We start from the raw sequence: 17123 nt of genomic DNA on the forward strand, positions 1-17123 counted from the left end.
TTAGGGGGCATTTTTATAGAGCGCAAACTCAACTGACCTGAAGGTATTGGAGTGCTTTACAAAAGTGCCAGTTATATTGCACAAGGTCAGGTTATATTTTTTTGTTTTAGGTGCACGGAGATTAAGTTTATTAATTATTTTCCCTCTACCTGACAAACAGGAGCATGTTGTTGTTGTTGCTATGTCCAGTGCTCCTATACTCAGGGGGCTGGGACAGAGGGTGTGGCGAGGGTTGGCTGTTTTCTATATATAGCTGTTATAGGGGCATCTGTATATGGAAAGTGGTTCTGCTGTCTTCCATCTACAATAAAATCTAGGATGAACTCTATTACAAGTGTGATTAATTACAGCCTCACTTAATATCAATATACACAGAAGACATAATCAAATGTGCATTCGATGGCATAACTCGTGAAATTAAATATCCTCTTACCTTGACAATATTATTCTCATGATGCTTAGCTAAAGTCCTATAAATTATTTTGAATATGTGTATGTCTTACGTGCTGATTTTGTTTGTTCTCTTGGCAGGAATAAATGGTTAGAAACACTGCTGATCCTTAGTTACTTATATTATTTGGTAGATTACTTTGACAGAGATGTTTAAAGCTAAACAATTCATGACAGGCACATATGAATGCAGAGTATATTGTATGTGAGTATCCATTGTATAATGAGGGTTGCAGCTTTTTAAAATTATTCATACTACTATGGGTTCCTGCCTTCTAATGATGTCTATTTCCTTATCATCAGATTTTTTTGTATTGCACATTTCTCTGCTGGTCATATTCCTACACTGCCTCCCTGAATTGATTAATTTATTTGTTAGACTTTCAAAAAAATCAAATGTCCTCCTAACGCTACCTATCAAATCCTTTACCTGCTTTGTCTCTTTTAATATATTAGCACCCCACAGCCCACAGTAACATGTTTCTCACCTACCTGCTGCAGAAGAACCACTACTCTCTCAGCTGCTGGTGAGATTCATAACTGGAGTGCCTCCTCCTATACCATCTACACATAGACGGATCTACCTTAATATAGTCTCTGTAGATTCACCAAGACATGCTGAGTCATCCTTCCAGGGATGGAGAAAAGCCATGTGCTTCAGTTATTAGACAAGGGCACAAACAATGAAATCATATCAGCTGTATAGTAGGTTACTTATACTAGCAATAAATCAATTAGGCAGAGTAGGGTTTCTGAAAATGAAGTTGTAATTGAGGGGACGTAGCCAACCAACATGGCGATCGGACGTGATTCTGACCGGCTCTGCCCAGGCCCCGCTAAGAACATGAATTGAGGTGACTCAGAGTGCACCTTGACCATCCCACGGTGCAGCCAGGCGTGGGTGAACAGCAAGGATCCACTTCCGCGAACCGAGGAGCCCCAGAAGCGCAGTATTTAGGCGCCAGCGGAGCCACATCTGCCTCGGGATATTCATCGCAAAATGACGGTTCTCCACGCTGGGAGCTTTGGGAGGTAGTCGCAGTGAATTTCCGACAGATAGTAACAAGTGTGGTACTGCTGGGGGCCCCTCTGTGACTTGCTATGTGCCCCTAAGTGGCGGGAGTGCTGCAACAGCTGAGCCGCGCTCGCTTTGGAGCGGACCCTGAACTTTATAAAATGGCTGCTCTTCCTGCCTAATGCAGCAAACGGCAGTGAAGGTGCTAATGGACCCTCCTTAAGTGCTGAATGATGAGCGGAGCAGCAGGGCTCTACTATGCGTCCCGCGGGGTGTCCCCGAGGGGCTGCAGCAAGGTGGAACGGGAGTCATATCTCCCCTCAACCGAACCCATAAGGAGCTGGAGGATCTCGACGCCGGGAGCACTGGACAGCAAAGACTGAGTGCCCCAGGGGGAGCGCAGGGCAAGTGCAGGGCAAGCGCAGGGCAAGCGCTGCAGCAGGGGTCCCCCATTGTGGTTAGGAGGACAGTGCACGATACCCAGCAAGTTGGCTCCATCACCTGGTTGAGAGCCACCAGCGGCACAGGGCTCCCGTGTCTCCTGATTGCAATTGAAGGCACAACTTACCGGTGGGAGGAAGGCTAGCGTTGTGACGCGGGTGAGGGCCCCTGAGTAGGGGTCCCCGCTCCTGAAGAGGCCTGCATGCTATAGGTCTGTGCCCATTCTCTAGCTCTGGTAATCTGCGCCTGACTTGAAGATGTACAAAAGGGGGTGGTGATGGACGGAGCATCTGAATCAATCAAACACTCAAACCCAGTCAAAAGATCTGGGTTCAATCCATCACCGTTCTTTAGCCCACTCTGCCACCCCAGTTCAGACATGGCTATATGCAAATCAGTCTGACCCTGTGCCTCATGGGAACAGTCCAGCCAGAACTGCCAAGCCATGTCTTCCCTGGACCGGAAACAAGCTTCCGAGGACCGGTTTCTGGCATTCCAGCCGTCTTCAGCCCGGCTTGCTTGAATCCAGTGGCAACATGAGCAAGGGACTCAAGTCTGAGCATACCCTGCCACACTTATGGCTGCCAAAAGCCGTACAAAAGGGGGTGGTGATGGACGGAGCATCTGAATCAATCAAACACTCACACCCAGTCAAAAGATCTGGGTTCAATCCATCACCGTTCTTTAGCCCACTCTGCCACCCCAGTTCAGACATGGCTATATGCAAATCAGTCTGACCCTGTGCCTCATGGGAACAGTCCAGCCAGAACTGCCAAGCCATGTCTTCCCTGGACCGGAATCGAGCTTCCGAGGACCGGTTTCTGGCATTCCAGCCGTCTTCAGCCCGGCTTGCTTGAATCCAGTAGCAAAATGAGCAAGGGACTCACGTCTCAGCATACCCTGCCACACTTATGGCGGCCAAAAGCGGTAGAAAAGTGGGTGGTGGTGATGGACGGAGCATCTGAATCAATCAAACACTCACACCCAGTCAAAAGATCTGGGTTGAACCCATCACTGTTCTTTAGCCCATTCTGCCACCCCAGTTCAGACATGGCTATATGCAAATCAGTCTGACCCTGTGCCTCATGGGAACAGTCCAGCCAGAACTGCCAAGCCATGTCTTCCCTGGACCGGAAACAAGCTTCCGAGGACCGGTTTCTGGCATTCCAGGGTTCAATCCATCACCGTTCTTTAGCCCACTCTGCCACCCCAGTTCAGACATGGCTATATGCAAATCAGTCTGACCCTGTGCCCCATGGGAACAGTCCAGCCAGAACTGCCAAGCCATGTCTTCCCTGGACCGGAAACAAGCTTCCGAGGACCGGTTTCTGGCATTCCAGCCATCTTCAGCCCGGCTTGCTTGAATCCAGTGGCAAAATGAGCAAGGGACTCACGTCTGAGCATACCCTGCCACACTTAGGGCGGACAAAAGCGGTCCAAAAGGGGGTGGTGATGGACGGAGCATCTGAATCAATCAAATACTCACACCCAGTCAAAAGATCTGGGTTCAATCCATCACCGTTCTTTAGCCCACTCTGCCACCCCAGTTCAGACATGGCTATATGCAAATCAGTCTGACCCTGTGCCTCATGGGAACAGTCCAGCCAGAACTGCCAAGCCATGTTTTCCCTGGACCGGAAACAAGCTTCCGAGGACCGGTTTCTGGCATTCCAGCCGTCTTCAGCCCGGCTTGCTTGAATCCAGTGGCAAAATGAGCAAGGGACTCACGTCTGAGCATACCCTGCCACACTTATGGCGGTCAAAAGCGGTACAAAAGGGGGTGGTGATGGACGGAGCATCTGAATCAATCAAACACTCACACCCAGTCAAAAGATCTGGGTTCAATCCATCACCGTTCTTTAGCCCACTCTGCCACCCCAGTTCAGACATGGCTATATGCAAATCAGTCTGACCATGTGCCTCATGGGAACAGTCCAGCCAGAACTGCCAAGCCATGTGTTCCCTGGACCGGAAACAAGCTTCCGAGGACTGGTTTCTGGCATTCCAGCCGTCTTCAGCCCGGCTTGCTTGAATCCAGTGGCAAAATGAGCAAGGGACTCACGTCTGAGCATACCCTGCCACACTTATGGCTGCCAAAAGTGGTACAAAAGGGGGTGGTGATGGACGAAGCATCTGAATCAATCAAACACTTTCACCCAGTCAAAAGATCTGGGTTCAATCCATCACCGTTCTTTAGCCCACTCTGCCACCCTAGTTCAGACATGGCTATATGCAAATCAGTCTGACCCTGGGCCTCATGGGAACAGTCCAGCCAGAACTGCCAAGCCATGTCTTCCCTGGACCAGAAACAAGCTTCCGAGGACCGGTTTCTGGCATTCCAGCCGTATTCAGCGCGGCTTGCTTGAATCCAGTGGCAAAATGAGCAAGGGACTCACATCTTAGCATACCCTGCCACACTTATGGCGGCCAAAAGAGGTACAAAAGGGGGTGGTGATGGACGGAGCATCTGAATCAATCAAACACTCACACCCAGTCAAAAGATCTGGGTTCAATCCATCACCGTTCTTTAGCCCACTCTGCCACCCCAGTTCAGACATGGCTATATGCAAATCAGTCTGACCCTGTGCCTCATGGGAACAGTCCAGCCAGAACTGCTAAAGAACGGTGATGGATTTAACCCAGATCTTTTGACTGGGTGTGAGTTTTTGATTGATTCAGATGCTCCGTCCATCACCACCCCCTTTTGTACCGCTTTTGGCCGCCATATGTGTGGCAGGGTATGATCAGAGGTGAGTCCCTTGCTCACTTTGCCACTGCATTCAAGCAAGCCGGGCTGAAGACGGCTGGAATGCCAGAAACCGGTCCTCAGAAGCTTGTTTCCGGTCCAGGGGCGGCATGGCTTGGCAGTTCGGGCTGGACTGTTCCCATGAGGCACAGGGTCATACTGATTTGCATATAGCCATGTCTCAACTGGGGTGGCAGAATGGGCTAAAGAACGGTGATGGATTAAACCCAGATCTTTTGACTGGGTGTGAGTGTTTGATTGATTCAGATGCTCCGTCCATCACCACCCCATTTTGTACCACTTTTGGCCGCCATAAGTGTGGCAGGGTATGCTCAGACGTGAGTCCCTTGCTCACTTTGCCACTGGATTCAAGCAAGCTGGGCTGAAGACGGCTGGAATGACAGAAACTGGTCCTCGGAAGCTTGTTTCCGGTCCAGGGAAGGCATGTCTTGGCAGTTCGGGCTGGACTGTTCCCATGAGGCACAAGGTTAGACTGATTTGCATATAGCCATGTCTGAACTGGGGCGGCAGAGTGGGCTAAAGAACAGTGATGGATTAAACCCAGATCTTTTATCTGGGTGTGAGTGTTTGATTGATTGAGATGCTCCGTCCTTCACCACCCCCTTTTGTACCGCTTTTGGCCGCCATACGTGTGGCAGGGTATGCTCAGACGTGAGTCCCTTGCTCATTTTGCCACTGGATTCAAGCAAGCCGGGCTGAAGACGGCTGGAATGCCAGAAACCGGTCCTCGGAAGCTTATTTCCGGTCCAGGGAAGGCATGGCTTGGCAGTTCGGGATGGACTGTTCCCATGAGGCACAGGGTCAGACTGATTTGCATAAAGCCATGTCTGAACTGGGGTGGCAGAGTGGGCTAAAGAACGGTGATGGATTAAACCCAGATCTTTTGACTGGGTGTGAGTGTTTGATTGATTCATATGCTCAGGCCATCACCACCCCCTTTTGTACCGCTGACTTGAAGATGGCTGCCTTTGTGAGCTGATGATAGTGTACAGGCCCAGTGAGCAGCAAGGAAGTAGGAATGCTGTTCCCCTCTCCAATGAGGCCTGAAGGGAGGAAGAGGCCTGAGGAGCGGCAAGCCTAAGGCGCCGGCCAGCTGAGAAGGAGCACGGGGAGTACTAGATGACGCCCTAACCTTGGGGAGTTCAAGTGGGCTATCACAACAGTCCTCACAGTTGCTGAGGGCAGAGCCAGGGATGCTTCTGGAGGGGGCGGACGAGCAGAATCGTACCCCCGTGCTCCCTGAGAGAGGCTGGATTGGTTCGACGCAGGAAGAAGGGCGGCCAAGAACTGGCCATAGAGCGTGTCCCCTTATGCCACTGAAAAAGGCACCCAACAACAAACTCTCCAACTATTTAGTTACCGCAGGTGCAGGGACGCCCAGTGAGAAGACGGCACCTCCTAAAAGCGCATTGGCACTCACAAGAGAGGACTTAAACTGGCTTCCCTATGGGAGTGCAAACAAGAGCTTTGTGCAGACATCAAAGCAGATATGGATGCCTCCGTTGATTCTTTCAGAGCGGAGCTGAGAGAGAAACTTGTGCCTCCACAGACGGACGTCGATTCGGTGGGCACCCGTACGCTGGACCTCGAGGTGAAATATCAGGAGTTGACCGAGCGTTTGAAATCCTTGGAAGAAAGCTCAGTGGACCCAAGCGGTCAGTTGCGGGCCACCTTACTCAAGTGCAGGACTTGGAAAACCGGTCCCGCCGAGACAACATCCAAGTCCGAGGCCTGGAGGAAGGAAGTGAGGGACCGGCCCTGGAAGCATTCATGGTGGGCCTTTTCACCTATGTCATGGTGGAAAATGGCCCTGAAGTCCGATTAGAACGAGTACACAGAGTGGGTCCACGGCTCCCGGGGAAGAATCGGAGGCCTCGTGACATCTTGGCAAAATTCACCTCGTTCATGGTCAAGGAATCGGTCCTACAAAAGGCAAGGATCACCGACAAGGTCACCTCCCAGAATGCCATGTGCACGCTCTCTCAGGATGTGGCCTAGGCAACGCTGGCGAGACAGCAGCAATTCAGATCAATCACAGACATCCTAAGAGAGAAGATTGTCAAGTACAGATGGGCATATCCATTTGGGACCGCCTTCTAATGGGAGAACAGAACATCTGCAATGTACGGAATTGGCGGAGGCGGCTGACCTCATGGGAATCAAAATCTCCAACCCTAACAGCGCAGCATCTTCAAGGGCCACTGAGGGGGAACAGCTGCGTGTGAGACCAGGAGGTGGTCCATGGCGACAAGTGAGACGTAGGATCAAAAAACTCCGAACTGATATTGGCAAACTGTGGGTCCCATGGTTGGACAGTCCCCTCTATCAACAGAGCAGAACAATCCCCACCACTGGTGTGGTAAGGGGGTATCCGATGGAGGGTTGGTTGGGCGGAGGACTTGCACTAATCCTAAAGGGTGTGGAGAAGCCTACATGGACAGATTTAAGTAGCTAATACAAGGAAAGAAAGGGGTACACGAATCACTATGTAGCGATAAAGCACAATTATGCATACGCCTTAAATGTTGAGGATGATGGGGCTAAGGGAGCGGAAGTTGCCTCGCTACTGGAGACTTTTGTAAAGGGATTCTCCAAACTCATAGTTCTTGTTTGTATTGCTGTGTTGCACAAGTTCGATGTCATGATGTCTTTGCACCGCTTTAAACTTGCAGGGTCAGGGGGGAGGGGTGAGAACCAGAATGGGGAGACTAAGGGGAGGAGCTTGTACCCAACCTGATGGCAGTGCGTAGCATAACATCAAATATTAGGGGACTTAATTCCCCTAACAAGAGGCAGCACCTTTGGAAATATTTACTAGACCACAATATTCAAGTGGCGGCACTTCAAGAAACACACCTCAAAACAACTGAAGAACACCGTCTAAAACACAAAGCTTACCCTCTCATTTTTAGATCACGCCTCAAAACAGAATGGGGTGGCGCTCCTTTTTCATGCGGGGGTCCCATTCCAGCATAACAACACAAAATTTGATAAAGAAGGAAAATACCTAATGGTGGAGGGGACTTGAGAGGACGGTTGTGCACGTTCGCAGTAATATACTCACCCAACGCAGGTCAGCAGTACTTTCTCCTCTCTTTCCTCACGAGCATGGAGAACTTTGCTCGGGAGGTCATAATCCTACACAAATTAAACACCTGGGTTTGGTGGACGTGTGGAGGGAGACTAATCCCACGTGAGTGACTATTCGTCTTCTCCCATTCCCACAGGACATACTCTGGAATTGATCACTTGTTTGTGAGTCAATCTGTGATCCCCACGATTTTCCAGCCCCACTTCCTCCCGATATGTCTGTCTGACCACACTCCTCTCAAGATGACCTTTAGTTGACCGGCTCCGTGATCAAAGCATGCACGTTGGTATATCCCTAATCTCCTCTGCAGGGATAGACTTCTGCGACACAAACTCAGACAAACCATTAACCCAATGCGTGCGCGCATTGGCCAATAGCCGTCGCGAGCACTACCTCGGTAGTGCTGTGCACGTCCATTGGCCGACACGACCCCACCCACTCTTTAGAACTCCTGCACCACTGCGTAATTTGTGCCGTGGTTAAGGAGTTAAGGACTATTTCACGTATAATAATCCCGAGCTCACCTCCCATCCCATGCCACCACCTGGAATGCCTTTAAGGCAGTCATTTGGGGTAAATGTATTGAACTGGCCACTACCCTGAAAACCTAGCAGTGAGAGGAGAGACTCTTGCTAGAAAGGGAACTGCAGGCCGCAGAGAAGGCACTTAAGGAGGGTCCATCAGCACCTTCATTATGGAAAGGAACATCCCTCAAAGGGAAGCTGCAGGTCATATATACTAATAGGGTGGGAAAAACCATCTTGCGGCTGTAGGCCAGGGGATATGTGGGGGGGACAAAGTGGGCTCATGATTAGCCCGCCAATTACGGGCCAAACAGGAAAGGAAGTACATCAAAATAATAGTGCACGATGCAGGCCCTTTTGAGGCATGGCGACTAGGGTGTTGTAAGTGCACAAGGGTGGGGACACTGATCCTAGGGAGGTGTGCAAAGTGTTGCTCACTCCTATAGACAAAAAAGAGGCAGAGAAAGAAAAATAGGGGTACTAGGCCTTGCACTCAATAGTGAAAGGGAAGAACATGTCTTGTTCCTTGTTGACCTCACACACCCAGAAGGATGTCATGCTTCATCATCTGGCAGTTGCTCCTCTTCGGGCCGTGCTGCAATGCCATAGGGGTCCCCCGAAGGGTCACTTTGTTGGAGATCTTCTGCTAACTGCCGGTTGGTGCATGCAGGTGTGCAGCGGGAGTCCTAAGTCGGAAGTGTGCAAAGTGCGTGTGGTGGTTAAAATTGACTAAGGGTTACCTGAGGTATATGTTTTAATATGGCGATACCCTTGTCAAAGTAAAAATCCCATAGGTCAAGTGTTACCCCAAAGCGTAATGTGCCTGGGTAACTCAAAATGTCAACATGTTTCGCGCCTATTAGGTCCCCTAGGATCCGTGGTGCTTCTTCAGGACCTGGTGTGCATGAAGTGTGGTTTAGTGCACGTGGTAGAAGGTGATACACTAAGCAGATAAAATAATACAAAATATGTACAGAGGGTATAGTCACCCTCAAAGGGGATCAGGGCAGGCCGAGACCTGTGACTACTACTGGTGGGCTACAACTGAATAGTTGGGACTGCTTCCTGATCGACGGCCTAGAATAAGAGGGAGTAGTACTCCAAGGGTTAAGGACATGGGCTGCCCGCACCTTACCGGAAAATAAACTTAGGTGCCGGCTCTTCAGCACCTACCCATTCCACACGTCTGCCCGGTAGGGGGTTGTCTCATGATCTCCGATTTGTTCATCAGGAGGGAATTACTCACCTTACGAGAATGCATGAAACAATTTACTCTGACTGCCAAGGAGGAATTCCACTACATGCAGATTGAACTTTGGGAACAGCAACCTCTGGTGCGGCAGGCCGCTACCAGAGACCTGCTCCCCATAGAGAAATTTGCCAGGTCTGGGTCCACTTCCAAGGGCTGCATCTCCTTCCAGTACGCCCTTATTCAGGTGCTGAGCCCCAGCTCGACCCCGCAACACAAGCACTTCTCGGACACAATGCTAGACACCCCTGTAGCGGAAAAACTGTAGGAGCACTTGTGTAGAGGCATAACCAAATTCAATTGTTCGATGTTTCTTAGAGAGGCTCACTACAAAATCAAGTACGATTGGTACCTAAACCCCCAGAAACTTCACAAGTACCTATACCCCTAGAAACCTCACAAGATCCTCCCCAACTCATCTGACAGATGCTTGTAGGGGTGCGGTTTGATGGGCCACTTTCAACATATCTGGTAGGATTGTCCCACCCTACAGCCATTTTGGAAGGAGAACCTGTCCCAAATCAAAATCATTTTAGGTTACCCAATCCCAAATTCACTGGAACACACACTGTTGGGGGTGAGAGATCCAACCCTGCAACGTCAAACGCAAGGGGATAGATCGGTTATGTGGCTGTGCTTGGGGGCGGCAAAAATAGCAGTAGCAGCCGCATGGAGGAAACAAGAGGCCCCATCTCTAACCTAATGGCACATGCGGTTGTGGAGGGTGTTGGCTATGGAGCGCATGATCGACATTGTGGAAGACTTGAAGAAAGAGTTCGAGTATAGTTGGTCTCCGCTGGTGGGCTATTTATCGGAAGGGCTCCCGTTGGAGGCGTGCGCTTCACGGCTGAGAGCCCTCCATTTGTTTCATATATAACCTCATGGAGGAGCAGACAGGGGCCTACTTCTAGGGAGTGGTCTCCTCATTGGGTCGGACGCTCTCCTCTCCTGCCCAAAATAGCAACATCTGCACCATGACATCAATGTTATATTGTTTCTCTTAGGTTTTCTTTTTTACTTTTTTTCTCATCTTTTTTCCTCTGCCTAGAGGTATTGTAAAAGAAATGTTGCAGGATACCAATTGTGACATGCTACAACCACATCTACATGTAGGCCTAGCTTGCCAAAGATCTTGTGAATAAGCTGTAACCTTCATGTGTTATCTGTTACTCTTGGCTTATATGGAAAATGTTGCAATGGTGCGATTTCTATCTGTTGACTTTACAAATCAATAAAAAGAATTTGAAATAAATTTGTAATTGAGTATCATTTATTTATCAAGGTCCGTTTTTATAGTGCCTAAAAGTCACCTATAGGTCACCTATAGGTCGCTTCAAAGCATTTGATGTTTGACCCTCCGTGAATACATTATAGGACATTAGATATGTATGATTCATTATTGAAGAGTGTGTGGGAAAGGTTGAGGATTTCAAAGGGAGTGTATAGCTTATAAATAGGGAACCCAGTTAAATGGTATTTATCTTTTTAACATTTCCGTCTGTATTTATCCATATTTATTTTTTGGCCAACTCATTGGTATTTATGCATATTTAATTTGTGTTTCTATAATAAATGCAGCTGTAAAATGGTACATTTCCACATTTATTTAACTCTTGGACGTGCACTCATACATGGATGCCTGTTATTTTTTAGCAATTTAAGCAGCCACTTATAACAAAAGACTACTCTCACAGATACATATTAGCGTTATACTACAAACATGTGTTACCATATGACTGAAGGGGGAGTGGATAAAATAAAAAACTAAGAAGAGACTGGTCCTGGAACCTGGCTCTCTCTTATCTTCTGTCTTCGTCGTCAGACCAGCAGACCTTTCTTATGAGAGAATCTAAACATTAATTACAAGAAATATTGATTGTTATCTTTTCTTAATCTGTGCTCATTATATCCTTGTTACTTCTCCTTTACCTACCCTTTGTTCCAAGCACTGTGCTTCTCTCCTGCTTATTCTTAATTTGTTTTTTTCATTCAATCTTTTCTCAACTCAGTAATGTCTATTTAAGAAGAACAAGAGACTTCTTTTTAACTAGTTTCCTTCCTTAGCTATTTGCTAAATATTTTCTGTCAATGCTTTTCTACTTACTTCCTCGAGTTTATCTTTCTAACTTCTATTTAATTCTCCTTTGTTTCCTTCACTGTATTCTGTGTGCTTACATCCTAGCTGTACAATATCTACTAATAACTATATTTTCTTCCTTCTTATTTTACAGAGTTCACCAGTTTCTAACTGTATTAAGGTAAGTAACTTCCTTATCCTTGTATTATATACAATGTCGTTAATATCACAACATATTATAACCTCAGTTTTTCGTTTCTTTTTCACTTAGCTCTGTTTTCTCCTTCTCCTTCTGTATTCCCTGGTAGTACTTGTCAAGGAAGTGAGCCGCCTTCAAGTTGCAGACGAGCAGAGGCACGCCAGCTGAGGAAGAGGCGCCGACTCTTAAATCTCCTCAGAAAACGCCACCGCTATCTCTGTGGATACACGGAAGAGATACTCTCTAATAGGACCTAACGCTACTCCCGACGGAAGCAGCGGATGAAACCAGACGAAAACCCGGCGAAAGACTAACTTTTACTCTGATTCTTAAAACGGGTGCGTACTCTTCAAAATCCTCGGTGTAGTGCGCATTAGGCTCGGCGCGAGCGCTTCAGCTTGCCTCCGAGCACCTGTGGGGAAATACACTAGACCGCAGCTTCGATTTTGAAAGCGGCGGCCATCTTGGAATAACGTTTCCGGATGTACGCAGTCCAATCATTGGTTCTTGGCCTTCTTCTCCTGCTCTGGGGAGAACATTTACTATACAGAGTGGCCATAATGACCCACGTGTGGTCCGGAGGTCTGACACCGTACAGCTGGGCGAGCAGTTCTAAGACCAGCAAGGACGTGGGCGGCTCTGGAGTGCAGCGGAGACCTGCCGCCATTGGCTGGAGAGCCGATAAGGGCGGCTGTGCACTGCAGTAAAGCAAGGGAAGGCCACACCGGGCGTATTGGCCGGAGGCGGTGAGCGCATATAGATTGGGAAACAGAGGTCCTTAGCACCCAGGATAGCGAGGGACGATCTCCACGCACACAAGGGTCGGTGGCCAGAGTTGGGGAGGCAGTAGACGTTCAGGGGGCAGCAGCATTCATCTGGGCCCTCCGACCTCTGACTGCGACGCCACCTGGCCGCCCACCAGAGACATACCTGACCCCTGGAGGAAGGTCAAAGGTCCAAACCCTCTGGGACCATAGGAGCAGTCACGTCACTGAGGTCTGGAGGTAGTCACACCCGGTCTGCCCTTGGAAGACAAACAGGCAGAGGGACTAGGCCATGATCGGGGTCAAGAGGCAGGGAGGAGAGACAGAGGCCGGGGCATATCTCGAGTGCAAGTGGGCACCCTAAAGCGGCATGGACCCAAGATACAGAATCTACAACCAGGGCCCAGCAGGCCAACTAGAAAAGAGGCCCTGAGCAGCAGAGAGTGAAGAAGGCAGGAGAGGCCCTTCTCTTAGAGAGACTGGAAAGCTGCCCACGCCCGGGAGAGTGAGCTATGAAGTCCCCTACAGCAGCATCCTGAATGCACCCGGAGAGTTAGGTACCCTCACGAAGACTAAGCATCAGGGACTTCTGTGATCATCAAAGGGATGCCCAGCAGAGTGGCCAGATCCCCGTGAGCCTGTTTCACTTTGCTCCACCTGACCGAGGCAACTAGTTGGATCCATGTAACTTGGTGGAGAGGTCCCCCACTGAACATCACACACTTACAATTAAGATACAGTGCTCTTACTTGGTGGGGGAGGTTATCAGGATCCCTGCTCATGCAGAACCTTCCCCACTGAGAAAGAGATTTCCCTTAAAGCGCTGAGCCAGGGACAATCGCACCACAGACAGAGGTATGGCAGTGCCCCGAGCCAAGAAGGATCGCTTCCTGAAGGACATGCTAACCAAGACCTCTGCCTAGGAGCACACAGGCCTCTCAGCTGCTTCCCTGCTCTCTGAGAACGTGGATGATGGAGAGGCATTGATCACCCGATCTCACCTGGGGACCCTGTTCCCGTCCCTAAGGAAGACCTGCAGTTGATTAGGAGGGATCTGGCACAGGACCTGCAGTGAGTTAGGAAGGAGATCTCAGACATTTGGTAACAAAGTTTTCGCCTTGGAGACTCACAAGATTACAGATAGACAGACAGGAACTTATCCACCTCACCAACCAGCAGATAGATCTCCAGGCCCATGCCAAGGACCTCAAAAATAGATTAAGGCGCAACAACATCAGGATCAGGAATACCCCAGAATCCGCGGATGCAGGAAATGTGGAGGAGGACATCACTGCTCTCTTTGCCCAGATCCTGGGAGAAACACAGGCATCCGACATCCGCCTTGATGGAGTCCATCGAGTGGTCTCTCCTGGGCTCTGAATATACCTTCCTGGACATCCTGACCTGTGTATACAGCTTCCCCCTAAAGGAGCGTATCCTTCGCAAAGATACAGACACCAGCCTGAAACACTTCTTTGGCCACCTGCTACAACTCTTCCAGTATACCTCTTGGAGATCACGATGCAGAAACTGAGGGAATTTTGCCCAGTGACTACCTACCTCCGAGAGCACAACACCCCGTACGTGGAGTTACCCCTTCACCTGGGATGGGAAAACCCACCAACTACGCCCCATCATGACTGCCTCTGACCTCTGGATCGAGCTACCAGAGGAGCCTGTGAGAGGCACGGCAAGAACAGGAGCTGGGACTGGCCAATAGTAGTGGCAAGGATCTGATGGCACAGGAAAGAAAGACGGTCCTGGAGAGCCTGGTGGGAGACCAGGCACAGGGAAATACTGACTGAAATGCTGGAGTCTGCCTCAGCCACAGAGACATCAGACGCTATCCAGGGGCCCAGAGTCCCCCCACGAAGACGTATGGCTACCATGGACCCCATCTTTTATTCTTCTCGCCAGAAGGCCTGGGTCGCTCAGATTGGCCCATCCACTCCTAAGACTTTGTTCCTGTTTCTTGCCTATATATGTTCATTTGATATGTACTAAATTGCTACACTACCGAGGGTCTCCATATCAGGGATGACAGAGCCTCAGTTGCAGCAACTCCCATACCTGGGCACTCACTCTACAGCACAGTACAGCCTGAGGGCCTGAGGGACAGGTGGCAGATTTTGGCTCTTAGCTGGACTGCACAAATGCACCGTGTTGCAAGGGTACTTCCTGAAGGTGATCTCCTTAAATGTAAAGGGACTCAACAACCCAGTCAAACAAAGGGCCATTCTCTCGTACCTAGAGCACACTGGAGTGGATATCTGTTTACTCCAGGAGACCCACCTGCTTGTGAACGACTTTCATAGACTCAAATCCAAGGCATTCCCGCACCAATTTCTCTCCTCACACGGGCACAAAACAGCTATGGTGGCGATCCTATTCCCCCGTAAATTCCAGGGTTCGATAGGCCCTAAGCTTATCGAACTCAAAAGCCACTTCCTGGTCTACCAAATACAGCTTGGCACCCAGACACTAACTCTGGGCTCCTTGCGCGCATCTAACGAAGGGCAAGAGCACTCTCTCCACGAGGCACTAGCTGAGGCACTCACATCTCAAGACAGACTGATTCTAGTGGGGGGTGACTTCAATATTGTTTTCAATAAGAATATGCACCACTTGGTCCTTAGGGAGGGAGGAGCCGGGACACTGTCAATGGATGGACTTGCCTGAATGAGGGAGGTGGGTTTGACAGATCTATGAAGGGCATACCATCCCCACACCCATGACTACACATTCTTCCCACACGCTCACAAATCATACGCCCTCCTGGATTACTTCTTAGGAACTCATGACCTCCAGCAATCACTCCACTCAGTGGAGATAGAACTGAGAGCCCTATCCAACCACTCAGCATTAATTCTTGAGATCCACAATCTTCAATGGAGGGACACGCGATAACATTGGAGGCTTTGGGAAACACCACTACAGCGACCAGAGGTGATCAAGCAGATTAAGAAAGTCATAAGCGACTATCTATAAATTTACGACAACCCTGGCATGCCCACCTCCAACATTTGGATGCTGTGAAGTCGGTCATTAGGGGAGAGATGATAGCTCTCTCAGCAGCCCAAAACCATCAGCGTAAGGTCAAAAGGGCAGAGCTCCAGAAATAAGTTAGAGAACTGGAGCACAACCGTCACTGCACTGGAGCCCCCAGAATATGGTGGCAGCTGGAGGCTACACGGAAGCAGCTGGCAAGCCTAGCTCTAGACAAAACAGAATACACATTCTTATGCATGAAACATTCCTTCTACAGGAATGGGAATAAAAGTGGTAGGCTCCTCGACACCAAGCTTTGAGCCCAGAAACAGGCCAGCAGAGAGAACTCCCTCCTGTCAGAAGAAGGGGACCTACTAGAAGGTGATGCTTAGAAAGCAGCCTACTTTAGAGAATTCTACACAGCCCTGTACTTGGACCAACCTGAACCCCTGAGGCCATAATGCGCTACCTCCACAATGCTGCTACAACTCGCTTAACTAATATCCAGGCTGCCTCCCTCGAAGACCCCATCTGGATAGAAGAGGTAGAAACCGTTGAAATCCCTGGGCCCAGACAGGTTCTCTTCAGGGTTCTACAAAGCCTTCTGCTCAGGCCTAGCCCCAGTTCTCTCTCAGCTCTTTAATATGGTAGCAAACTCAGCCACTCTCCCAGCCTCGATGCTTGAGGCGACTATAGTTGTCATCCCCAAGCCCAGAAAAGTGCACTTGTGCACTAATTATCATCCTATCTCACTTTTGAATTTGGATGCAAAACTGTTCATGGGAATCCTAGCATCCCGCCTTAACCCCCTCGTGCAGGGCCTAATGAGTGCCCATCAAGTGGGATTTGTGCTGCAGAGACATTGCACGGACAATATCAAAAGGCGCCTACATATCATAGACAAAGGTCACCTTAGGGAAGGGTCCAGTATGCTGCTATCAGTGGACGTGGAGAAAGCCTTCAACCAGGTCCACTGGCCCTTCCTGAATGCAACACTGATGCACTTTGGGTTTGGGGAGAGAAACCGATCCTGGGTCCTCAGCAGTTGTGGGTCTCCGTTAGCCTCAGTGCGAGTGAATGGACAGGGCTCTTGTTACTTTCCAATACGCCGGGGCATGTGACAGGGCTGCCCTCTCTCCCCTCTCCTAGTCACTCTCTACATGGAGCCTTTTGCGCAGTGAGTGAGAGATCACCCCAGGATCCAGGGGATTCCCCTAGGTGGGGAGGAGAACCGTATTAGTCTTTACTCAGATGATGTAATGGTCATGCTGGACAACCCCTGTGAGAGTCTGCCCCACTCTCTAAAAGAGCTGGAGCAGTTCAGGGAGGTATCTGGGTTTCGAATGAACCTCAATAAGTCCCAGGCTCTTAACCTCACGGTTCACCCTCCTGTAGTAGAGGTCTTGAAATGGACCTACACAATCTGCTGGGCTACCAAGTCCATCCCATAACTAGGAGTCTAGCTCTGCCCGACACTGGAGAGAATAAACATCATAAATTACTGAGCACTGATGAAACGAGTAAGCACTGAACTGGATCAGTGGTGGTATTACCCACT

Source organism: Lissotriton helveticus, chromosome 6 (assembly GCF_964261635.1).
Source record: "Lissotriton helveticus chromosome 6, aLisHel1.1, whole genome shotgun sequence".
Classification (NCBI taxonomy): Eukaryota; Metazoa; Chordata; class Amphibia; order Caudata; family Salamandridae; genus Lissotriton; species Lissotriton helveticus.